At 36.4% G+C, this 26177-nt stretch overlaps 1 protein-coding gene across 1 annotated transcript in view; it reads right to left on the bottom strand.

Annotated features, from left to right (window-relative positions):
- Window positions 1-26177, bottom strand: part of ADAMTSL1 (ADAMTS like 1) — a 659580-nt gene that overhangs the window by 412149 nt on the left and 221254 nt on the right. The gene's annotated exons all lie outside the window — the stretch shown is intronic.

Raw genomic sequence — 26177 nt, 5'->3', positions numbered from 1 at the left:
GGCTGGGTGATGGACACTGGGGAGGGTATGTGCTATGGTGAGCACTGTGAATTGTGTAAGACTGATGAATCACAGACCTGTACCTCTGAAACAAATAATACATTATATGTTAAAACAAAAAAGAAGATAGTAGGAAGGGGAAAATGAAGGGGGGGAAATCGGAATGGGAGACAAACCATGAGAGACTATGGACTCTGAGAAACAAACTGAGGGTTCTAGAGGGGAGAGGGGTAGGGGGATGGGTTAGCCTGGTGATGGGTATTAAAGAGGGTACGTACTGCACGGAGCACTGGGTGTTATACGCAAACAATGAATCATGGACACTACATCAAAAACTAATGATATAATGTATGGTGATTAACATAACATAATAAAAAAAGGGGGGGAAGTGAGTTTTGAAGCTGGTATTTACTGTGTAGGTATCTGCTAGTAGCCTGAGGTTCTGTGTGTGTGTGTGTTGTTGTTGTTGTTGTTGTTTATTTGAGCTGTTCATTCTGGTAACAGAAGGCCAAACTATAGGCCCAAGGAAAATAAACTGGAGAACTGGAGAATCTCACATAAGTCCAGGGTCCCCAGATGGCTACTTGCTCAACAGATGAACCAGGAAAAAACTCTGACTTCTGAGGAGTGGGTGGGATATGTTCAAAACTCAGCCCTGGCTCTGGAAGATTGGGAAAAAGAAAAAGGAGACCATAGTTTTTACTCATATTGGTTTGGAAGCTGGATTAATAAGAATCTATGTGGTTAAAAAATTAACCCAAAAAAATCCTGGGTTAGTAATGCTCCTAGATGCCTAGTAGAAGCAAACGTAAAACCACTATGGAGGAACACACTTTAAACCTAGGCTTCAAAAATTTACCACAGAAAAATTTAAAAGAAAATTAACTCACAATGGGAAAAAAAAATCACCGAACCCATGAGGAAATAAGCTACCATGGATGAGAGTCAGCAGAAGCAACATATATAGAATCTGAGCTAGATGAGCTGCATATATTAGAATTTTCAGGTACAAAGTATAATAGGCATGTTTAATATTTAAAAGAATAAACTAAAATTCTTGGAGGTATTAAGTAACAAGACATTTCAGAATTGAACAAGCATATATGAAAAATAACCAAATAGGACTTCTGGAGATAAAGTGAATAACTATTTAAAGTTACAACTCAGACTATAGATAAAAGAGCAGAATTAATGAACTGAAATAGAGGTAAATGTATATTAAATCAAATGCTGCAAAAAGAAAGAAAAACATGGTAAAGAAACATGGAGAATAAAGTGAAAAGTTCTGACCTATATTCTCACAGTTCTTAAAGGATATCAGGGGAAGAGGTAAGTTTTGATGATATATTGGCTGGAAATTTTCCAGAACTGATGAAAGACAATGATCCTCAAATACAGAAAGTACAAAAAAAACTTCACAAAGAATGAATAAAAATGAAATCTATACCTAGATACATCACAGAGGGACTACAAAGCAACAATGACAAAGAGAAAACAAAAGTGGAACGAAAAGAGGTCAATTAAAATGGCAGCTGTATTCTCAATAGTTACAATGGGAGATTATACATTGTAGTATATTTTGGAGAGTACAAAGAGAAAATAACAGTTAACCCACAACTGTCTATCAAGGAAAACTACTTTTTAGGAATTGGGGTGTATCATAAACCTTTGCAGCAAACTCATAAGGAAAGTATTTATTTCCTGTACCTATTCAATACATGAAATTCTAAACTATTTCATGGAAAATGAAAATGATTCCAGAATTAAGGTTCGAGATGAAGGAAGAAAGAGGGAGAAAAAATGGTACATGAGCATGCTGAAACAGACACTAACTGCAGTATATACAATGCCAATAATAATTAATTCATGGAGTAAAAATAAAATCAAGATAGACTAGGACTGAGGACAAAAACAGAAAACAATTTCGAAGAGGATGCCTGGGGGTAATTCATTTCAAATGCCCTTGTTTGTGAGGTGATTGAAGATATTTAGTAGCTCTCAACACTGGGAACTGAAATATGCATGTTACAATTTTCAAGAGAACTACAAAATGAAGAGAAACTTTAAGTTCCAAACTGTTGAAGGAAGCTACGGTTTGGGGCACCTGGCTGGCTCAGTTGGTGGAGAGTGCAACTCTTCATCTCAGGATTGTGAGTTTGAGGCCCATGTTGGGTGTAAAGATTAGTTAAAAATAAAAAATCTTGAAGGAAGACACAGAATGAAGCAAATAAGAAGATAAAGCATGAGAAAAAGATAATATAAAGTAATAGGAAAAGAGAAATTATAAAATATAAATGAATGAAAATGACAATAATAATATAAAGAGACTAACAGCTAAAAAAAAGTTGATCAGACTAGATAAAATAAAAAAGCAAAAACAAAATTATATATAAGAGACACATTTAACACATAAGGAAACAAAATGTTGAAAGTTAAAGGATGTAAAAGTTTAACAGGAAAATACTACTAAAAGAAATCATAGATCGCTATTTTAATGGGAAATAAAGTAGACTTCAAGGTAAAATTATTACTAGTGGTAAAGAGGGTAGAGAATACTTAGACAAGTCTTAAGATACAATTTTAAACTTGTATGCATTTAATAATATGGCCCAAAATATAAAAAGAAAACACTGAACAAAATTTGAAAAAGGAAATTACAAATTTTTCATCATGATAGGAGATTCTTCCCTGAATGAACGAATTGACAGACAAAAATAAAACAAGGGTATAAATATAGAAACAATACCAATTATAAAATAATATTAATCTAAAGGCCATATATAGAACACTGCACCAACAACTAGATAACAGACATAACTGACCCTGTACTAGAACACTAACAAAAAGATAAATATATTTGGAAATTCATAAACTTCTAAATAAGAAGTAATGAAAATCAGAGAATACTTAGAATCAAATGATAATAAAAAAACATCACATATCAGGGCACTTGGGCTCAGTCCGTTAAGCATCTGCCTTCGGCTCAGGTCATGATCTCAGGGTTCTGGGATCAAGCCACATGTTAGGCTCCCTGCCCAGTGGGGAGTCTGCCTTTCTCTCTCCTTCTGCCACCTGCCCCCACTTGGGCATGCTCTCTCTCAAATAAATAAATACAATTTTTTTAAAAATCGCATATCAAAACATGTAGGATGTAACAAAAAATTATTAAAGAGAAATCTATAGACAACTCTGATATTAAAAAAGATAAACCTAGGGTCACCTGGGTGGCTCAGCCATTAAGCGTCTGCCTTCCGCTCAGGTCATGATCCCAGGACCCTGGGATCGAGCCCTGCATCGGGCTCCGTGCTCGGTGGGAAGCCTGCTTCTCCCTCTCCCATTCCCCCTGCTGTGTTCCCTCTCTTGCTGTCTCTCTCTCTGTCAAATAAACAAATCTTTTTTTTTTTTTTTAAGATTTTTTATTTATTTATTTATTTGAGACAGAGAGAATGAGAGTGACAGCACATGAGAGGGGGGAGGGTCAGAGGGAGAAGCAGGCTCCCTGCCGAGCAGGGAGCTCGATGCGGGACTCGATCCCGGGACTCCAGGATCATGACCTGAACCGAAGGCAGTCGCTTAACCAACTGAGCCACCCAGGCGCCCTAAACAAATCTTTTTTTAAAAAAAAGATAAACCTAAAAGCAAATGCACAAAGCATTCAGCTTACTGTAGTATAGTGAAATAAAAATAAGGAAAATATGCAAATTAGGTTAAAATATGTGAAAGATAAATAAGACATATGAACACACATCTAGTAGGAATCCTAGAATAAGAGAATAGAATGAGAAAGACAATATTTGAACACATAATGGCTGATATTTCCCCAGAATTGAAAAAATTATGGAATCCTCGTATTGAAGAAACACACAAATCTTCAAAAGATTAAATAAATTTACAGCTGTTCACATCGTTGTGTACAGCAACAGCAAGAATTGTGTCCAATTTGGGAAGTTTAAAAACAAAGTACAACTCAAAAAACTAAACAGTGATGAGGCTAAAACTAAGGCACTCTAAGGCTTTTTTAAGAAGAGGGCATGGTATTTACTAAATTAGATTTTCTTTGAAGAGGTATGCATGCCTAAAATGAAAGAGAAACTACTGAAAGGTTGAAGTAGAACATATTGCTGAAAAACATTTAGCAGGCAAAGATGGATAAGGAAAAGTTGATCAACACAATAACAGATAAGAAAGAAAATGCATAAAAAATAGGAAGTACAAAATAAGATGGAAAAAAATAAATCAAAATGTTTGTATTCACAAATGTAACCCAACTAATTTCACCACTTTAAGAATAGAAGATTCTCCTATTTGATTTAAAAACAACAGTAAAATAATCCAATATGGTGTCTAGAAATGAGACACACAGGGACACTAAATGGTGAAAGTAGAGTATTGAAAATTATATCTTATTAACTGAAAACTGAAAAGCTGGTATAGCTATATAAATATCAGACAGTATAGAGTTTAAGGAAAACAACTATCAGGATAATGAGAGTCACTACTTAGTAGTAAAAAGAACAGTCTATCATGAAGATAAAAAATTCTGAACCTCTGAACATCATGAAGATAAAAAATCCTGAATTTACACTTAAAAACAAACAAAAAACCACAAAGCAAATTCTGAATATAGAGGAAAAGAGTCTTAGAAAAAGAAATCAATAAATTCATCATCATAAGGGAAAATATTATCAGACCTTAACCAAAAACTGATTGATCAAGCAGATGAAATATTAGTAAAGTTATAGAAGATTTCATCTTGACAAATAGTGATATGAAACATTTTAACCTAACAAATGCTCAGAAGACAACTACTTAATGGGAAAATGTTAAAAGCATTCCCATTAAAATAATAAAGGAGGCCAATATGGCTGGTGGCCCTAACCAATGAAATGAAAATGAACTACAAAACTAAAGACTGAAAAGGAAGATACAAAACTGTCCTTATTTTCAGTCATCATGCTTATCCTTATAGAAAATCTAAGCAATATATAGAAACAAAAAGCTAACAGAGTTTAACAGGATTGCTAGATATAAGGTCAGTATAGCCAAAATATCAACTGTGGTCCTATTTACCATCAAACAATAAAATTTTAAAAACATATTTTTATAATAATATTACAAGTTACAAAGAACCTTGGCATAAAACTAACAAGATATTCAAAATCATTATGGGAAAAATTAAGAAACTTTAATAAAAGATATAACATTATTTTAACTAGCAGGATATATATGCTAAGTTAATAGATAGGAGGATAAAATATCATGAAGATATAAATTATCCATATCTTCATCTATAAAGCCAATGCCATACTAATTTCAGCAGGGTTTTTTTAAAAAGCCAAATCTAATCCATATTGAACAGTGAAGTGATGAGACAAGTTTGAGAAATGATAATATAGCAGGATTCAATAAACCTATAGCAAATTAGAGAAATGTAATATTGACACAAATATAAACCAACAGAGTAATGAAACTAAATAGAGTAATGAAACTAAATGGAGAATATATCTGGTTTTTGACAGATATAGCATTATAAATCAATAAGGACAAGAAGATAGAAAATTTGGTAATCCATATTAGAAAAGAGAAAATTAGATCTTTATATCAAATTATTCATTAAATAAATTCCAGATTAATCGAACATCTAATGTAAAACCACTACTTTAAAGTGTTAGAAGAAAATTTTTGGACTATATGTTTACAAACTAAAGAAAGAAAGAAAAGGATTTTTTTAAGTAAGACATAAAAGCACAAATCAGAATAGAAAAGACTGACAAATTGAATGCATCAAAATTAAAAATATTTATATAACCAAATGCTACAAAGGCAAAAATAAAAAATAAGCCACAGCCTAAAAGAAGATATATCCATATGTAGACAAATGATTGGTTTCCAGAATATATAAAGAGTGCATGCAAATAAATACGATAAAGACAATCAACCTAACAGAAAATAGGCAAGATTCAAACTAGCAATCAACAGAAAAGGAAATCAAAATGGTAAATAAGTATATATAAAGATTACCAACATCAATTGTAATCAAAGAAAGTCTTCATAGCTGTACATTTCATATCATTCGATAACTTTTTCTAAATGGCAGGAAGGAGGGGTGCCTGGGTGGTTCAGTTGGTTAAGCGACTGCCTTCGGCTCAGGTCATGATCCTGGAGTCCCTGGATCGAGTCCCACATCAGGCTCCCTGCTTGGCAGGGAGTCTGCTTCTCCCTCTGACCCTCCCCCCTCTCATGTGCTCTCTCTCTCATTCTCTCTCTCTCAAATAAATAAATAAAATCTTTAAAAAAAAATAAAAATAAAAAAAATAAATGGCAGGAAGGATGAACTTCATCATAAAAAATTAACAAGTGCTCATTATATTTGTGACCGAAAAACGTTTACAATAAAAATTAGTGGCTAAATAGCATGGACTTAATATCTGAAATTAACTTACATGAAATCCCCTTCTCAAGATGATGCCAGATAAATTATGTATGTGATTATAAGAGAGGTACTGATATTTGGTAGGACTTATTGTATTTTCTGTAGAGTTGGATATGTCAGAAAAAAATGAGGAAATAGTTTTTATGATTTGGATCTTCAGCCTATGATTCACTTTATGAACATGACTGTTAGCTGTAACTAGAGAGATTTAAATAAAAAAAGCATTTGTTTTCCACTTACACTAAGCAAGCACTTTGAAAATGTCAAGAGTCAAGATTAAACTTTCTTATTTTTTAATATTTCTTCAAATTATCTTCCTTCTCCCACTTTAATTATAATAGCTGATTCTGATTTAACTTGTTGTCTGCTAAAAAGAACTTCAAATTCTAGTCATTAGCAATTATGCCCCCCTGAAGTTGCAGTTCTTCATATTTCTCAGCACTGTACATTCTTAGGATACAAGAAAGAAAAACCTTCCCGTGTCTAAATCAAGAGAAGTTTTTCTTGTGGTGAAGAATTCAGCCAACAGCCGCATTTTTCTGGAAATCCCACCTTTTCTAGTGAGACCATCATCCATTTTGGCTAAGATTATGGGGCACAATGACCAAAGGGTCAGGTACAAATGGCTTTTGGAATTAATAGGAGAGATGATGGGGCAAGAAAGAGAGAGTTGAGTGCGTATGAACCAAAACTACACTTCAGACATCCCCAGTCATGTCTATGATTGTCCACACATCTCGTTAGAGATACATGGTGGTGAGAAGAGGAGAGTGGAGATCAACTAGCTAAGTCTTTTGAAAAGAGCAAGACTTTCAGGTTCTAGGAAGTAGGAAATCCAAGATCCTAAGATGTCTAGAGCAAGAGACGGTGGGGAGGAGTGTAAAGGTGGTACCATCCCTCAGAGCTTCAAGAAGCATTTGCATGAGAGCCATCCAGGATGAGTCATGGTGATGTCATAGAAACAACACATGAGCAAAACAATGAACTTCTCTGAGCCTGTTTCCTCATCTAAATCTCACAGGACTGTGACGAGGAACACATGGTATAAAGATACAATACGTAAAAGCACCTTAATAACTAGCATTACTGTGGAGCACAGTGACTAACTTTCTAATAGGGAAAAAAAATCAGGCAATGTGACATGAATGCCTCTCAGGACAGATTTCCTACTAGCCCCTTCTGTATTCCTTTAGGGCCCAGATTAAATGCCATTTCCCTAGAGAACCCTCCCTGGTCACCTACCTAGAGTAAGTATCTGTTGGATTTTTATTGGTTTTCCTCATAGCCCTATCTCAAATCTCAACAACCTAATGAGGTGGCATTAATAGTACTCCCATTTTATTTTATTTTTTTTAAAGATTTTATTTATTTGTCAGAGAGAGAGATCACAAGCAGGGGGGAGTGGCAGGCAGAGGGAGAGGGAGAAGCAGGCTTCCCGCTGAGCAGGGAGCCTGATGTGGGGCTCGATCCCAGGACGCTGGGATCATGACCTGAGCTGAAGACAGACGCTTAACCTACTGAGCCACCCAGGCGTCCCAGTACTCCCATTTTAGAGATGAGAAGGTGGAGTCCAAGAAAAATTTAGGCCACCCACCCAGCTAATAGGGGATAAAGCCAAGTATGAACAAAGCCATCGTGGTCCCAGCATCCTTGCTCTTAACTCCCGTGCCACATAATCTAAAATTTCAATGATAAAAAATGAAATTAACAAAGACAAAAATGTTAATATCTGGATTCATCATTCACCAAGAGGGTGGGGTAGAAGAGAGTGATAAAAGACTAAAGGAAAAAGCAAGAGAATTATGAAATGTTTGTCTTCTTGAAAAAATAAATAAATAAAAGGAGGGCAGGAAGGATTACCACCTGAGGGCATAAGTAATGTGTTACTGCCGCGTGCCCAAATCAGTCTGGGGAAGTACTGGCTTGTTCTGCCTTCACCCTCATAGCTTAGGGGCTTACCTGTCAGAATGAGCTTGATGTTGCCGCCAACCTCCTAACGGGGTAGTGTTTGCTCCCCTCATACCTCATGCCCAAATTCTTCTCTTGTTAATACTCTTACATGTGTTTCTTTTGGAGGCATCCAATGCAAGTGTAAAAGAATTAGTCTTGATGAAAGCCATCCAATCAACAGCTATAACCTGGCAGAATTTCTACCTCCAGTCATACCTGCAAATTGCTTAAAATGAAATACTACGACTATACCTCATGTTCTGCTTCAACCTCAGATTAAAGTCAACCTTTCCCTCCAAATCGGGACACACTTGAGGGTGTGTAAGGAGTCCTGAAAAGGAACAACAAAAGTTGGATCTCATTTTTTCACTTAGCACAAGTGGAGTACATATATACATTTTTTTTTTTTTGACGCAGTTGTATTGAGGATCCTTTTATTAAAAAGAGACATACCTTGGTTCAAGTAATCAATGAAATGCGTGGAAAAAATTTATTTAAAACTAAATTAGGATGTCTTCCCAGGAGTAGTCTTATTACAAGAGGAGCTATCACAGGACTTCACCACAGGATCTTACCCAGTATCTATGAAGGTTTGAGATCCTAACTCTGTTCTCATGAATGACTCTCTCAGGAATAAGAGGATTCACAACCCTGAACATCCAGTGAGTTGACAAAACTGACCTGCATCTCACTCTTGCAGCAGCTGACCTGACTGATACACAGACAAATCAGAATTCTCGGTGGGGACAAGCAGGTGCTGGTGCCCCTGCCTTGGGGTCCTACCCAGAAGCTCCCTCTGCAGGTCAACCCTAGCACCTGCAAGAGCAGGAGCAAGGGAAACACATGGGGACTTCTCACACCACAAATCTACTTAAAAGGTTATAAATCAAGCTAATAAACCATTAAATAAAATATTCTACCTTCCCACCTTGATGAATAAACCTCCATGACAGTAAAATTGAAAAAGGGTAAAGCTATGGGTTTTTCATGAATGATAATCAGTGAGACATCAAAGATGGCTAGTTAATTATTACTGTGTATGTCTCAGGGTTCTGTTGATAGACCAGCAATGTTTAGATGAGTCATAAAATAAACACATAAATATTTCATAGATATTATGTCTATTCCATAACATTTAATTTTCCTCGCCTTCATTTTGTAAAATAATGGTTATTATAGTTGAGATTTTCACATAGATTTTCTTAGATTGACAACAATGCTGAATTGGATAATCTCTTATAGTTCTTATAATTTGTCATTAATTTTAATTTAGATAAACTTCTTTTTGTTGAGGGAATAACCACTCAAACTGTCAATAAAATTCTTAAAGAAAAACAGATTTAAAAGTGGCTCCTTAGTTTTATATATTACTTTAATGTTCAAATGCTTGATGTTTAATTACTTTAATGGTATCATATAATTTGTTTTCTCTGTAGAAAACAGAACAATATTTTGATCTCATCATTCAAGCCACCATCTCATATTTAACTTTCACTATCCCTTGAAGCAATATCTATACCTATAAAGCATTTAGGTTTTCTTCTTTCAAATTTTTCAAGGCAGAGTTATTATATAGAAAACCAAAACGAACAGTATGTTGTTCAATTTGTTAAAATCTCTCAGTCCAGACTATTCCTTGATCCATGGTAGCCAGAAAATAATGTCTCTAGAAATTACTTTCAGGGTTAGATATATATAAATCTTCCTATCTACAATGTTCACGACATTTTTCATGGAACGTCACTTTTCTTGTGTTGCTTCTAAGTTGCTTCTTATTTAGTAAAACCGTTTTCTCTGTTTTAAAATAGTTTTAAGTCCTTTCAAATAAAATAAACAAACTTTGATATTTCTGGGTTTTTATGAAATAAAAGTTTTGTGAACATCATTAATAGCCAGCAACAGTTCACATCAAATGGCCATGGGTAGCACAAATTCAAAATACATTTCTGCAAAAGACCATGACTCACTTCATTTATGGATCTTTTGTGATGTCACATAACTGTTCTAATGTATTTTTTTAAATTAATCTAAATATTTTAATAACACTGAATTGGCATTTCCACCATCAGGTGTCCAAAATTGGCTATGAGGTGAACTCTGGTATCACCAAAATTTTGTTCCATCAAGGTGTTCCATATTGGAACAGAACCAAAAAACATAATGTTTGAATTGTTCAAAAGGATGTTATTGCTATGAGCACATTAGAAGCTACACCCCCTAATAACAAATACCTTAAGTGATTTCCAATAAGATACCTGAAAATAAACCACACTTGATTTTGGAATATCTTTTATGAAAACATGTTGCATAACTACACATAATGTGATTTTTCATTTAAAAAAGGGAAAAATTTAAATCTACTTCATCAGTATGATTCTTGGTTGATAGATGAACATAGTAGAGAAATATGGTTGTTAGAGAAGAAGGAAATATGGGGTGATGATTTGACAATGAGAATTTAGCCTATAGATCACTAAGAGCTAAGTGTGTGTTTCAAAACATTATCTAAATATATTACATAAATGAAATTTTTAAAATTACAATTAAATTTCTTTGGACCCAGAGTCTGTCTTTTACATCTTTCAGGTACAACCGGTTTCCTCTCTAACTTCCAGCAGAGACAGAGTGAAGAGTGTGTTTTTCTTATTAGAATCCCCAAAAAAGTGGACACAGAATACCGTCATTTTCTAGTTACGGATATGGAGTAGCAGAACATAAAAAGACACCCCATATGCTTTATTATCAAATCGATGGACCCAAGAGTTCCATTCTGTTTCCTTTTCTGCAAGCATCTTAGAGCAGAAGCTTCAGTGCGGGCTGAGTGCCCGGGGAAAGTAACACTAGAGGGCGCTAGCAGTTTGCTACTTAAAGACTTCCCAGCCAGCAACACCCAGTTTCTGTCTGACAGACATCCACTCGAATTCAGTCCCTGAAAATGTCCCTTACCATCACGGCTCCAGCGAAACAAGATCATGAACCTGTAAATGTGTTTTGGCTGAAGTCAGAAGGAGAGAGAAGAAACCTGGCTGGCCCAGGCAGTCTCATAGTTGATCATCTAACCAGGTGGAAAAGATATTAAGTAGATTCCAATGATAGCTTTGGGGCAAGAACCAAGCTTGTAGTTGACAGTTTCTTTTGTTTAATGCATGCAAATTAATGAATTTTTGGTGTGGTGAGTGTGTGTGTGAGAGTTTCTGCCAAAATATCAAACACTCACTTACCCTTAAAAACATTTGCAAATGGTCACATACTGCATTATTTAAAGTCAGGCTGAGTTGATGTTTTGAGCTACTGTTAGCATAAATATACAGGATTCCATTAAAATAATCTCTCTAAGGTCAGGGAATGTGCATTTAGGACCATCAGCTACAAATTTTATTAAAAAGGCAATATTAAAGTATGACTTTCAGATGTCATTCTGTCCTAAATCATTTTAGCTTTATGACTAATGTGAAAAAAAAAATTGGGGGGGGCGGTAGGGGGAATGTTGAAGCATGTCTCACTTGGTTTCAGTATTCATTGTCTGACTGAGGGGCATCATCCATATGACAAAGCTGAAACTCGCTCCACAGCCAGAGTTTGTATTGCCTTTAGATGGGAGACAATTCAAACTCTAACTACATATTATAGAAACTGTGTAATTTAGTAGATTCTGGGACTTTTGATCTCTATACATTTTTTTAAAAGACTAGCATCAATTTACATATGTATTTTCTCTTGTATACGGAATTACAAAGACTGTACTAAGCGATTAGATGAGATTGGGCGCATTCAGGGTGGGATGGCCGTAGACTGTACTAAGCTATTAGAGTAACAACTTTTTAAATTACATTTCAGCCTGATCAATCCATTCTTCGTCAAGACCAGCAGGATGAATCTGCTATTTGACAAAACCGATGAGTAAAATATTACTTCCATGAAGGTTTTTTTTTTTTGGTTGGTTAACATGAGCTAGTCATAAATACAATTGCCAAGCATTATCTATGCTCATTTTAAAATAATAGGCACAGTTGGAAGTTAGCCATGTCACACAAGAAACCTTGGTCCAGGAGGTCGAATCATGGCTTCTACACATAGAAATGCCATCATAGAAGGGTGAAAATTATTATTGACAATTTTTTAATTCTTGCCCCAAGCCCTACTTGTCCTGCCCAATATCAGACTGATGTGATCTATGTATCATTCATTCATTTGCTCAACAATATCCATGGTCACCCCGTTAAGAGCTGAATAGTGGTACAGCCCACTTCTATTTTTAAGCTCCCACATCTATTTTCAAAAATGAAGAAACAAGAAGAGAATAATGCCAAAACTGGTACATTTTAAGTCTTTACATTTTAGAAGTGAAAAATGTGAAAACATAATACAATACGCCTGTGCTATTTGTAGATAATGATGGAATACATGAAAAAAATGAATTTATAGCACATTATAGGCCATATGACCTAGTAAAAAAACAAAGATCTACAGATACAAATGAGCATCTTTTAGTTCTCTTAGTGTATTTCTGAGGCTGTATATAGAACTTCCTAGTTGAGGATGATATCTTTTGAAGCTCTTTGATCATGTGAGTGTTGGACCAAGAGGCCTTCATCCCACCCCACTCTCCCATGATAGTAGGAGATAGATTTGATTCTTGCCCTCAGGAATCTTAAATTCTTAGCAGGGAGACAACTTGCCCACAGACATTTAGGTACAAAATTAAGGTGGTCCTTAGGGCCATAGCTATTATAATAGGGCAGAACAAGCATCAGAGAGGGACCCCCAGGTCTTGCTGGGAGAGTCTTCTGGGCTGGAACTCCAAGGATGGAGTAGGAGTTGTCCAGAGGAATAACAGGTAGAGAGGGTACGGGAGACCGGAAAGGCATGTCCAAACGCACAAGCATTTGAATAAACATGGAACACTTGGGAACTAAAGCTAAGTTTAGATATTTGGTCTCAGGGTATAGAACTGTGACATGTACTTGAATGTTTGGTTTGGAAATCCAGGCTGGACCTTCACAGAAAAAGGATCAAGAGATTCTCAATCCCTGAACCAGAGGACAGAGTTCAGGATAGGATTCTAAAGGCGTTTCTGTTTCATTTGCCACTTTTTAATAAGACATTGTACGACAGAGATACTAAAGCTAAGTAAATAAAACTTCTGGTTTTAGAGCAGTACCTTTCAAATTTTAGATGGCTGCCCATTTGGCTTATGAAATCAATCAAGCGGGTCATGAGACTGGCATCTTTAGAATGAAATAAAACAGGAAAGAAAAACAAAACAGAAAATAGCTGAAGAATATCCCTTGTATTAAGGGTGTTACTTTATGAAATAACTATTTTAGTTTTTGCATACGGAGGGCAGAAGGAACAATGTGTTTCTTACTATGTGGGTGGTCATGATCACAAATTTTTTGAATAAATGCTGACCCAGAAGTTAACAACAACAACAACAACAACAACAAAAAAGCTACACAATTAGAAAGTTGAAGACATTTTAAGAATAAAGAAATATTGGTGACATCAACAATTCACTGCTTGGGAGAAAAGGAGATAAAAGATGAATTGAAGAGGATTTAAAAATGGGGGACCATCAAATAGTATTGATTTAAGTAGTCTGTGAAGCTGGGATGTTGCCCTCTCTGTCTCTGCACAGCCGGCTCTGGGTAATCCTAAACATGGCTCCGATATCCTTCCTCAAACCTCCCTTGTTGCTCCTCTTGTTATAATTTTTCACCTTTCACCTTGCACCTTTCCTTTATAGCACTTACCACAGTGTGTAATTAGATATTTATTTGTGTCTCTCTGTTTCTCTGTTTCAAAATGGTTTTAAACTCTATGGTGGCAGGTTTTTCTTCTGTAGTTAATTGTGACATAATGCCTGGCCAGGCACTCGATTCATATTTAAGGAACAGAGTATCAGGAGAAATTGGGAAAGAATTTACGAAGGACATGAAGACTCCCAAGTGTCCTGTCTAGTGTACCCTTCTGGGTTATCTGAGCAGTTCACGGAGTTATTTTCAATTCTGCAAATTGTAGAAAATGGACAGTAATGCAAATTATTTTTATCCACAGAAATGCAAATGGTTTTGGTGAATATGCAATTGATTATTACCCAATGGATACTGAACGAATTTTGCATCTATTAATAAATTCATCTCGGCATTCCTGGTTGCCTCTTTGTGAATATTCTTTGGGTTCTCTCTCTTTTTTTTTAATATTTTATTTATTTGAGGTAGAGAGAGAGAGCATGAGTGGGGGTGGGGGTGGTAAGGGCAGAGGAAGAGGGAGAAGCAGACTCCCTGCTGAGCAGAGAGCCCAACTGGGGGCTCAATCCCAGGACCCTGAGCTCATGACCTGAGCTGAAGGCAGACACTTAACCAGCTGAGACACCCAGCCACCCCAAAACAGAATTTGTTTTGAAGAGAGACATAAACATAAATATAACATGTGGAATCCAATATGTGTTCCTTCCATATATTCTGTACTGGAAAGGCATTTCCATATTTAAGATCCACAGCCTAGAGAAGCTGATACGGGTTCAGAGAGATGATTAGGAGCAGTTATAATTTTTCCACTGTCTACATGCAAGTTGGTAGATATCCTATGTAGTTCCCCTCAAAACTACCAACTAACAAAAATAACTAATTATCCATTATGCTATGTCACTCAAATAGAGCAAAGGGGGAGGTAAGAGAGAGAAAAGTCAGTATTATCTGGCAAAAAGCAACCGGAAGTGTGTTTAAATGAACAAGGGTATCTTTCAATAAGAACATTTACCAAAAAAAAAAAAAAGAAGAACAGTTATATCAGCAAAGCTAAAACTCACTTTCTTAAAGATCACCAACCTATTGATTAGAATGGATTAAAATAATTAAATTGAATTCAGGTTCTTTATTTAGATGCAAGAATTAAGTTAATTGGGGCTTCCCTATATCTTTATAAAATTAAGTTCTATTTACTAAATCTGGACACAGAGTTTGAGCAGAGTTTGGTTTTGGTTCCATGGTCTAAATATTTATAAAAGTCTCAAATGAATGCTCTCATAACTCTGATAACAGGTACTGATTCTCTAACAAAAAGGCCTGACACTACACATTTCAGCAGTAACATAAAATGCATAAATGTGCCATATTCAGCAGAACAACAGAGAAGTTTCTCATGACGATGTACGTACTGCATAATAATAAACCCAAGTGGTTTCTTTCAGTCATCACAATCAAGTCTGTCTGGTATGAATTTTATATGACTTTACATCACAAGGATGTTTCCCAACTGTAGAGCAAACAACAAACATTTCAAAAAGGAAAAAAAGGAACGTGTACAATGTTGCTACAAGTTTGTACAATGCAGATTTGAATCTGCAGCGCGTGCGCACACACACACACGTGCACAAACACCTTGGAATAATATAAGCCTAAATTAGAAGCAGTAAGTAATTCTTCCCTTTGTACAGCGTGTCACAATTCACAAAACATCTTTGAATACATTATCTTCCTAACACCCTTGTAAGGTTATTCATTTTTTTTTAGAGACTTTATTTATTCATTTGTCAGAGAGAGAGAGAGCACAAGCACGGGGAGAGGCAGGCAGAGGGAGAAGCAGACTCCCCGCTGAGCAGGGAGCCCAATGCGGGACTCCATCCCAGGATCCTGAGATCATGATCTGAGCTGAAGGCAGCCGATCAACTGACTGAGTCACCCAGGCATCCCAGGTCATTCATTTTTATCATCCCCATTTAATGGATGAGGAAATCAAGGTCCGTTTGTGGCCAAAGACACAAAGTTAAACATCAGTCAAGTTCTTCTGTTTCTAATTTTCGTGTTTCATCCTCTGAACATAACATAACTTATCCAGGTGACATAAAAATTATTATGATATGTTATTCATTTATTGTAATGAAAACAATTCCTACTGCCTGGTTTCAAGTCCCAACTCCACCATTTACTGATCTTAGTCAAGTTACTGAACCTCTCTGTGCCTGTTTCAACGGCTATAAATTTGGGCTAATAATATCACCTCTCTCCTAGCACTGTCATAAGGATTAAGACATTTGTGAAACCCTTAAAACAGTGTCTGGCGCACAGTAAATTAAATTCTTCAAATTTCAGCTTCGCAAAGTAACACATTGGCCCTGAGGGCTGACTGCCTGGACACTTGGTAAAGGCCCACGTACCTGACGATCCATGGGCTGCAGATGCGCAGGCGCCCCCTCCCCCCCCATTTCAGTGAAATGAGCTTCCAGCACCGATGTCCACCAGTCCTGCTGCCAAGGGGCTGGGAGCTCCCTTCTCTACATTTTGTTAAGCAATTTCCCTGCCACTTGGAACTCATAGCCTCTTTCTAACCGAAGTAATAATCATATCTTATATTTAAAGAAGTTTTATATTTTATATTTCCATTTATTGTAAATAATAGCAACTGTCACTTACTGAGCATCTCTTAGATGTATAACACTGTGCTAAGTGCTTTCCGTTTTTGTACTCCTTGCCAAGTTCATAAATGGGACGCTGAGGAGTTAATTTACCCAAAGACACACAGCAAGTTGCAAAACCAGCCTTTAGCTGGTTCACAGGTGCCGTCTGATTCAGAAACCTATGACATCATACAGTGCTTCCTCCTGGGGCCAAATCATGTGATATTTATTTATCCTACCTCATATTATCCTGAAACAGAACCAAATTATCCTATTTTGTTTTATACTTGGTATGGTTTCAGAATGGCCTGAGACTCCTTATGCAAATATTTAAACTGAACAGAAATTTTCAAAGAGGATGAAAATCAGAAAAGAGAATGCAGAGCTGAGACCAGATAAAAAAATTCGCATATGAAACCCATGTTATCAGGGTATGAATGCAACTTCTCATCAGACTATGAATGATGAACTTCTCATCAGCATTAAGGAGGTTAACTTCTTATCCTCTACTGTGGGAGAATCATGCAGTATTCAGATTATGCAGGGCATATGTAGGCACACACTAGCTACTCTTGAACAGAGTGGTATTGAACTATCTAATCACAATTTGGCCACTGGCTGGGTCATTTTAGGCCAGTTACTGAATGCGAGGCTTAGTTTTTACATCTGTAAAGTAGTACTTAAGTCACACGCAGTGACCGAGAACACTGAATGAGCTACTGTCCTGTATACTGTGACAAATAACCTAGCAAGAACCCAATAATTGATAGCTATGTGATTATGACAATATTCTTGCAATCTTTTTATTTCTTTTATTCCTCTCCTCTCCTTCTTTTTCCTCTCTCCCCCTTCCCACCTTCTCCCTTTCCCTTCCTTTTGTTTCCTGGCTAATTACCTCCAGGATTAATTTCCATTCCATCCAGGTCAAGAGATTTCTAGATACTTCAGGGATAAACTCCAAATTACTATCTTAGATATCCAAGTACCAGCTAAGGAAAAGATAGGGTACAAAATAAGTAAATATGACTTCTGTTTTTAAGGAATTCATATTCTTAACAAAGAATAGACAAATATATTTTTAATGTCTACAGGGTGGGGATATGAGAATGCATAAAGCAGGTTAAAGGGAAGCACTGGTAAGGAGATCATTCTGACACTATATGGTGAATGCAGGACTAGAAGTGTACACATTGTTTTAGGAGCATGGAGATGAAAGGGACAACATGAAATAATTAGAAAATACAATATTTGAACTTGATGAAACCAAAGAGAGCAAAGAAGAGGTTGTTTTACTGAGAGCTTCACTAAAGGGAAGCAGCTTGAGAAAGGAGGAGAAAGGAAATTGAGATAGGAAAAAAAGAGGATAATACAGGACTCAGCCAGCAAACACAGTCCAGGACACCCAGCAAACTTGGCTCCGTGTCAATCACCTGCACAGCTCTGAGAAAGTAAATTGAATAGTATACCCGGCAAATGCCTCAAATCAAAGAAGGCAGGAGTCAAGGACAAAAAGTATATCAGCCTCTAACGGACACCTTCCTGGCCTGAGGTTCCAACTTTTGGCTTCTGCAATGAAAGATGATCCTTAGTGAGCAATAAGATATCACAAACCTAATGCTGGGATGTTTCCATGTAAAAATCTGAGAACTTGGCTTTTGTGAAGAAGCCTCCTGATCCCAAATCTCACGGGACTTACAATTTCAGAAGAAGATGCTAGTATTTACTTGCTCTGGAAAATGTGAATGAATTCACAGGACAGAAGAATATGGAGTATGGGGAGAGAGCAGACTTTGGAACCAGAGAGATCTTTATCTGTTTTTCCCTGTGGGACCTTCACCAGGTTTCCTGACCTCTCTCTGCCCCAGATACCTCAAAGGTGACATAAGAATTAAGCCCCTAAATTTTTTTTTATTCTTATGTTAATCCCCATACATTACATCATTAGTTCTAGATGAAGTGTTCCATGATTCATTGTTTGTGCATAACACCCAGTGCTCCATGCAGAATGTGCCCTCCTCAATATCCACCACCAGTAAGCCCCTAAATTTAACCAAGGAGGTGAGAGACCTGTACTCTAAGAACTTTAAGACTCTTGATGAAAGAAATTGAAGATGACACAAATAAAAGGAGAGAGATTACTGTGCTCATGAATTGGAAGAATATTGTTGAATATTGCTGAATATTGTCCATACCACCCAAAACAATCTATAGATTCAATGCAATTGCCAACAAAATACCTATGGTATTTTTCACACAACTAGAACAAAGAGTTCTAAAATTTGTATGGAACCACAAAAGACCCCAAAGAGCCAAAGAAATTGTGAGAAAGAAGAACAAAGCTGGAGGCATCACACTTCCTGATCTCAAACTATACTACAAAGCTATAGTTATCAAAACAGTATAGTACTAGTGTGAAAACAGACACATAGATCAGTGGAGCAGCATTGGGAACCCAGAAATAGATCCACGTATGTATGGTCAATTAATCTATGACAAAGGAGGCAAGAATGGGGATCTATTTTTTATAATTTTTAATAAATGGTGCTGGGAAAACGGGATACCTACATGCAAAAGACTTTTGCTACATGGGCCACTTTCTTATACTTTGCATTTTGGGAAGGAATGTAAATTGGTAAATTCAATTACAAAAAAAAATAAAAATAAAAATAGAACTACCATACAATCCAGAAATTCTACTTCTGGGTATTTATCCAAAGCAAACAAAAACACCAATTCAAAGAGATATATGCATACCTATGTTCATTGAAGCATTATTTATAATAGTCTACATATGGAAGCAACCTAAGTATCCATCAATGGATGCACTGATAAAGAAGATGTGGTATATGTACACTATGGAACATTACTCAGCCATAAAAAAAGATTGACATCTTGCCATTTGTGACAACATGGATGGATCTGGAGGTTATTATGCTAAGTGAAATAAGCCTGAAAAGACAAATACCATATGATTTCACTTATATGTGGAATCTAAAAAACAAAACAAATAAGCAAAACAGAAACAGACTCATAGATGTAAGAAACAAACTGTTAGTTACCAGAGGCAGGTCAGGGTGGGGAGGGGGGCAGGCAAACTAAGGGATTAAGAGGTACAAACTTCCACTTACAAAATAAATTAAGTCATGGGGATGTAATGTACAGCATAAGGAACATAGTCAATAATATTATAATAAATTTAATAATAATTTTGAAAATAATTAAGCCCAGTAATTGTAAAACATGTAATAGAGATGAAATATAAGTGACACTGGAACATTTTTTTGAGGCTAACTCAAAACAGAATGAGAGGACATAAATCCATTATTGTATTTATTTAAAAGTACTAACAATGAAAGATAAGTTTGTTTTGGAAACACAAATTCTGAGAACTGTAAAATCATATCCTAAGAAATTACTGTGTATTTTCATTTTCACCTTTCTTAGTTCTGAGATCAATTAAACTGGTAAATCGTATTTCTAAGAGTACTATAGTGTATATAATTATAACTGATGCTTAAAGTCTTTTGATGACTTTTTAATTGTTTTAAAAGAGTAAAATCAGTGTTTATATAGCACCCTAGGCAATAATTCTGTCAGATCTTATTAACAAAACAACACTGAGCTTGATCTCTTTTTGGAAGAGAGCCCTGTGACGAGATGCAAGGTGTGTCCACAGCTCATGTTGGTGGTTCCACTGTGGATTTGGTTCCACTCTCCTCCTTATCTGTGGGAACCTTATGAAATGATTTTGGTATAACGATGCTTGTCGCATTTTGTCTGTTGTAATGCCCAATTCCAGTATCAACCCAATCACACTCATTACCCCAGTGCTACAATATATAGTGGATAAAAATGAACAGAGATGTTCTCACCAGCTTATTCTAGAACAAACAAACAAGTCTGAACAGACGGTGCCTCTCAAGTCCTGTGTTAGAGTTATCATCCGGGACAGTCAGATTGCTGGCTTTGGAGCTTTACCATAGCTAATAGATTCTCCTCCTGTGTAAATTTCTGGTTAAACCCAAACACATCATGCTCTGCAATAGAAGACTTCTGGCAAATCAATCTTTAGATGTTCAGACGGGTCTATCTGGAAGCAGTATGATATGATCGTTAAGTAAGGAGGCTTGGGAGTTTTACAAATCTGTGTACATCTGCTTGCTAGGCATTGAAGTCACTGGACTTCTCAATTTTCTCAAGTGCATATTTTATCCACTACAGAGCATTGTTTAAGGAATACATGACAAAATTCCGAACAGCAGTTAGCCTGCAGGAGACACTAAATAGCATTATTAATATTGCTATGCGTTCTTATTAAAAAATTCAGAGATGATATTTAGCATCCAGCTCAAGACGATAGGACCTCAGATTCTCCTGTTTACATCTATAGAATAATTCAGTAAGTTCAGTTTTTCCTCTTTCCTCCCTCCCCCACAAAATCACTTCTCAGTGTTTCTTTTGGTTATGTGGAAGCCATGGAGGACAAAGAGGTCTTCTTTTCTTCTCAGTGCTATTTCTAACATATAAATGTAGGGCAAAAACTCTTTTTTGACCAGATTCTTCCACTGAGAATGTTTGTGAAGCTTGAGCCAAATCTGAGACACACTTGCATTAACCACCTCTGATCTTGTGGCCTACTTCATTCTCATTTCCCCTAGACTAACCTTTCAGGAAGTCTGTACTTTCCCTGCCCCTGATTTTCTCTTATATTTTTCTATCTTCTTATAGGTGAACTTGTGAGTTGCCTCATATCTTTTTTTAAATATATATGTGCATAAAGATATAATCAGGTGTGTTTTATTCTCTTGAGGGCTTAGCTCTAGGACCTTATGTTTTATGAATTCCAGTGCTGAAATTTCTGTCCTAGTCTAGTGTTTATTCTGAGCCTAGGCTTTTTGGTATGGTTATCTGCCTGCATTTACAAACTCTTCAATTAATAGACCCTACATTCTTTAATTATCACTTAATAGACTTAATGCTTTTGTCAAATCAACTTTCTGTCCTGAAAGGAACCTGGAGAAAGCACCAACAGCATCACTTGATACAGCCTGGAACTCATGTCCAGGAAGAAGTGTTGGCAGGTGAATGCAGTCCCTCCCTCATTCTCTCAGCATCCCCCGAGAGGCATCCTAGGGATGAGGTGCAGCTGGATGCACTAGGAGTGCTAGATTTTAACAGTAAGCCTCCAGCAAAGTTCACTGTCCTTTCTTTATAGAGCAAGAGTGGGCATGGCCTTGTGGGTTTCATGGACAGCTTGGAAACAAAGTCTGAACTCAGGTAGAACCTGGTCAGGGGTGAGCTGGGAAAGGATGCTACCTGCCACCTGGAGATCTTGGCAGTTGAGAGCTTGGTATCCCATGAAAATTGAGTTTGTGTATAACCACTGCTAATGGGAGGCAGCATTCCTTGTTCCACTTAGCTAATTTTTAGGTACTCTAGAAGAAGCTTTTGGGGTCATTTATCCAACAATATGTTTATTTCTCTTATCCATCCATCCATCCATCCATCCACCCACCCACTCAACCCACTCAACCAACTCAACAAAAAATTGAATGTTTACTCTGTGCCAAGCACTGGTAACAAAACAGATGAACAAACAGACAAAACAAAACTAGACAAGATATGATCCTGGCCTCCAAGGAGTGCAGTTAGTCTTAAAGAGAGAAGCATATACACAAATGAATAAGGGGACAAAAGTGTTGCAAGTGCTAATTTGCAATGTGTTCAAGTTATGGTGGAGACATGGTGGTATGGAAGAGGACTCATCCATTCCATTGGCAGTCAGGAAAGCTTTTGTCTGGCTCCTGACAAAGGAGAGAGTATCTTCACATTGGGCATGAAGACAGGTTTGGGAGACAGAATAACATTCTGGTGGACAGATGCGCTTAAAGCAATAGATGAAGTCCAATGATGAGACCAATGTGAAAGATAAGTAAAATATTTCAGGGATCATCATTTGTAGGACTGTGTACTAGTTCCACTGAAGACTGAGTGGATATATTGAAAGGATATTGACATTAACTGAGTTCTATATGAAGTCCCAAACACTAGTTTAAGTATTTAACATACATTGCCTTCAAAACAGTTCTTTTACCTTTATATAGCTTTATCTTTTATGTCCAATTAAATTAAAGAAACCAAGAAAAGAGTTTAATTAAATTTCTCTTGGTCAAACAGGTTTAATATCTTAGAAGTAAAATCTTAAGCCAGTTCTAGCTGAATCAACACTAACATTTTTCCTCTATAATGTCAGGTTGGTCTGGAAAGTGCATGAATTTCATCTATTTATTTATAACCTACTTATTTCATCTATCATAACAATCACTATCACAATCCTGAGTAATATGGTCACAGCAAGTCATACTGAATGAATTTCTTATAAAATAGCCTATTTAGGAAGTGTATCAATTTTATACATGAAATTTGAAAAGAAAACATCCACTTTTGATTAATTAATACATGTCAGATATTACTAAGTGCTTCATCTATATTTTCCACAGCAAATTCTTGAAACAAAACAATGATATGGATGTTATTAATCTTATTTCACAGATGGAGAAGCTAAAGGTAAGTACATTTTATAATATAACCAGAAACATGAAGACAATACGTTGCAGAGCCAGGATTCATACGGAGATCTTCAAGATCCCAAGCCCCATGTGCTTACATATTATATATAAGAACAAGACTGAAGTAGGGTAAAATTGTATTCTTCCCATTACTTAACGTTTTCATACATACAAAATTATACTTACTTAAAGTTTTCATACATCAAGCCCTGGCTAGTCCCTTAAATTCTTGTTCTTACCTCGATAAAACAAGATGAAAGGTTTTTGAGTCCATTTTTCCTTCTAAGGACATAATATTGTATAGTCTTTAGTAGGGTAAGAAGGGGCAGAGAAAAAGTGAAAGAGGAATGTTCTTAGGAACCTTCCAAAAATGTTTGGCAAAATCCAAGTTGACTCTTATTATTAATGTGAGAATATCAGGAGAATACATTAAAGCAGCTAAAAAATGAATAATGATGAAAGCAACTTAGCATAACGAAGCATGTTCCCCTTAATCAGAGATAACTCAACATTATCCAACACAGTAGACACACTGGAAAGTACATGCCTAAATCATCAAATTTATTGCTTAAGGAGATTCCCAAATGGATACAGCCAAGCATTTCCTTTAAAAAGCCAATGTGCTGAATTCATTCCTGGACCAAATTTGACTCTCTGTGGGAAATCAATTTCTTTTCTGAAACTCCATAACACCATTTGATAAACTGTCTATGCTTTCAGTTAAAAAAAAAAAACTGACATCTTAAGCTCAAGTATACCAAGCAACACAGATGAATTTTCAGAGGGACATAATCAGGATTTTCTCCAGATTGAATATTTCAGAGCCATAATAAGCTTCTCAGTATTGCAAAAGGTCAGCAGAGGTGAGGACTAGAAGTCCAGCATCAGATGGTATAAATTTGTTTCTAATTCATGCAAATTATGTAGTTCTGAGGGTCACCATGTTTATTTCTGGAAAATATGAAAAGCACATTGAAAGAGGACATCATGACTGTTCCTCCTTAATTAGTTTTTCTGTCTTATCTACCTTCTGTTTCTATTGCTAGGATCACATGAAGAAGAGGAAAAAGAGGTGATTATTGAACCTATTACTTTTCAGCTTAAACATAACTCATCTGGAAACTGTGCCCTGAGGCAATACTCTATTAATTTGTTGCATTGTTTCCCTGACGAGTAAAAGCATGAGAGGTCTAATACATTACCTGAATAAACAATTACTAGCATACCATTCAAAGTCAAATGATGTGTACAATAACCCATGTTTGGTACTTCTAAGTTAAGTGACAATACAGACCAACAAAGGACTTGTTTTCCTTGGTATAACTTTTAGAGGTTTTGGATCATTATCTCTTAGGGTAGATGCCTTCCCAGCATAAAATTACCATGTATTATAATATATGAATACTAACCAATATTTCAATGATACTCTGTAGACTTTTTAAAGGGAGCAATTAAAGAGATGTTGACCATTGAAGAAATTGAAGATCAACATACACTTATGTTTTGTAATAAGATTTAGCGAAAGCATCTCTAAATCACTCATGCAGATATTTTCCATAATCTCAGATTTCTGCATCCCTGCCCTACCTGGTTGTTTTCTCTAAAATTTCACCAAGGAATCTCTAAGGTGGCCCATCTACTCTCGTGGGCTTCAATGGCTGGGTTTCTACAACTGAGCTTGAATACATCTATTCCATTAATATCTCTGAGCTTTTCCAGAAATCTAATTTCAGGAACTCATCTTTTATAATGAGCCAGAGAATAAAACATACATGTGCACATGCACACACCTCAAAATACAAATAAGCTCACGTTATTTCTTAAGCTACTCAAATCAGTAGCTCATCTACTTCCCAGCCAAATGGATTTGTCTTGGAAGGGGGTATGTGAAAGGAAGAATGCAAATCTGGAGAACTCTAACTTGACACAAGATGTAACGGAACTAAAACTCTATGCTGTAGGTGAATGGCAAAGTCCCTGGGATTTCAGTTTTGTTACAAAACTTGGACCCAGAGCAGGTTATATTTAATGTCCTAAAATACACAAATGTATTTGACTGGTCCTAAATAGAAAATGGAAAGTGATACAGGAATTGCTTTTTTCTCCTGAAGTTCAAAAAGGTGGTTTCACTTTTCATGGGACAATAGGAATCGGCTCAAATAGTTTCCGAGAATAAAAAGAGAAATGTATGGAGAAAATCACCCTAGATGGACATTTAACTCAAAGTTTGTTAAACATCTTACCAAGTGAACATATGACTTCCATTTTAACAAAGAAAATAGAAATAGCCTTAAAGGGCATTGAGATACTTGTTTAGTTTTCAAGTGTGAAGCTAATGTCTTATGCCCATTACAAATAAGACTAATGGTTCATAAATTGTTTTACAGTGATGGATTTAATGATCAAATAAAGACAACAATTATTAGCTGTTTTGAAATTATAAGGCCAAAGAAAACACCCCTGAAAGACACATCTCTGTGCAAAGGCATCATTACTTCTTCAGAACCAGTTTTTCAACTTTCAACCACATCCCTAGTCATAGTGAGACCTGGACTCAGACAAGTTGTGTTTGTTCCCAATCCTGCTACTTACTAGCCTGTCACTTAGCCCTTCGACCCTAGTTGCTCATCCCTAAAATGAGGTGGTGGTGACCTGTTTTTCAGGTTGTCGGGAGGATGAAATGAAATGCAGGCTGGCATATGGAGGGCGCTCCCAGAGGCAGTCTTGATCCTTAACCACCGAAGGCAAGGCTCTACATAGGAATAGCCCTGGAGACCTCACCACTTGGCACTTGAATGCTGTCTGTTCCACAGAAAGAAGGAGACAC

This window comes from Leptonychotes weddellii, chromosome 14 (assembly GCF_054177405.1).
Source record: "Leptonychotes weddellii isolate Sample4059 chromosome 14, ASM5417740v2, whole genome shotgun sequence".
In the NCBI taxonomy this organism is placed as follows: domain Eukaryota; kingdom Metazoa; phylum Chordata; class Mammalia; order Carnivora; family Phocidae; genus Leptonychotes; species Leptonychotes weddellii.
The sequence above is the reverse complement of the archived record's forward strand: the minus strand, read 5'-3'. Positions and strand labels throughout refer to the sequence as shown.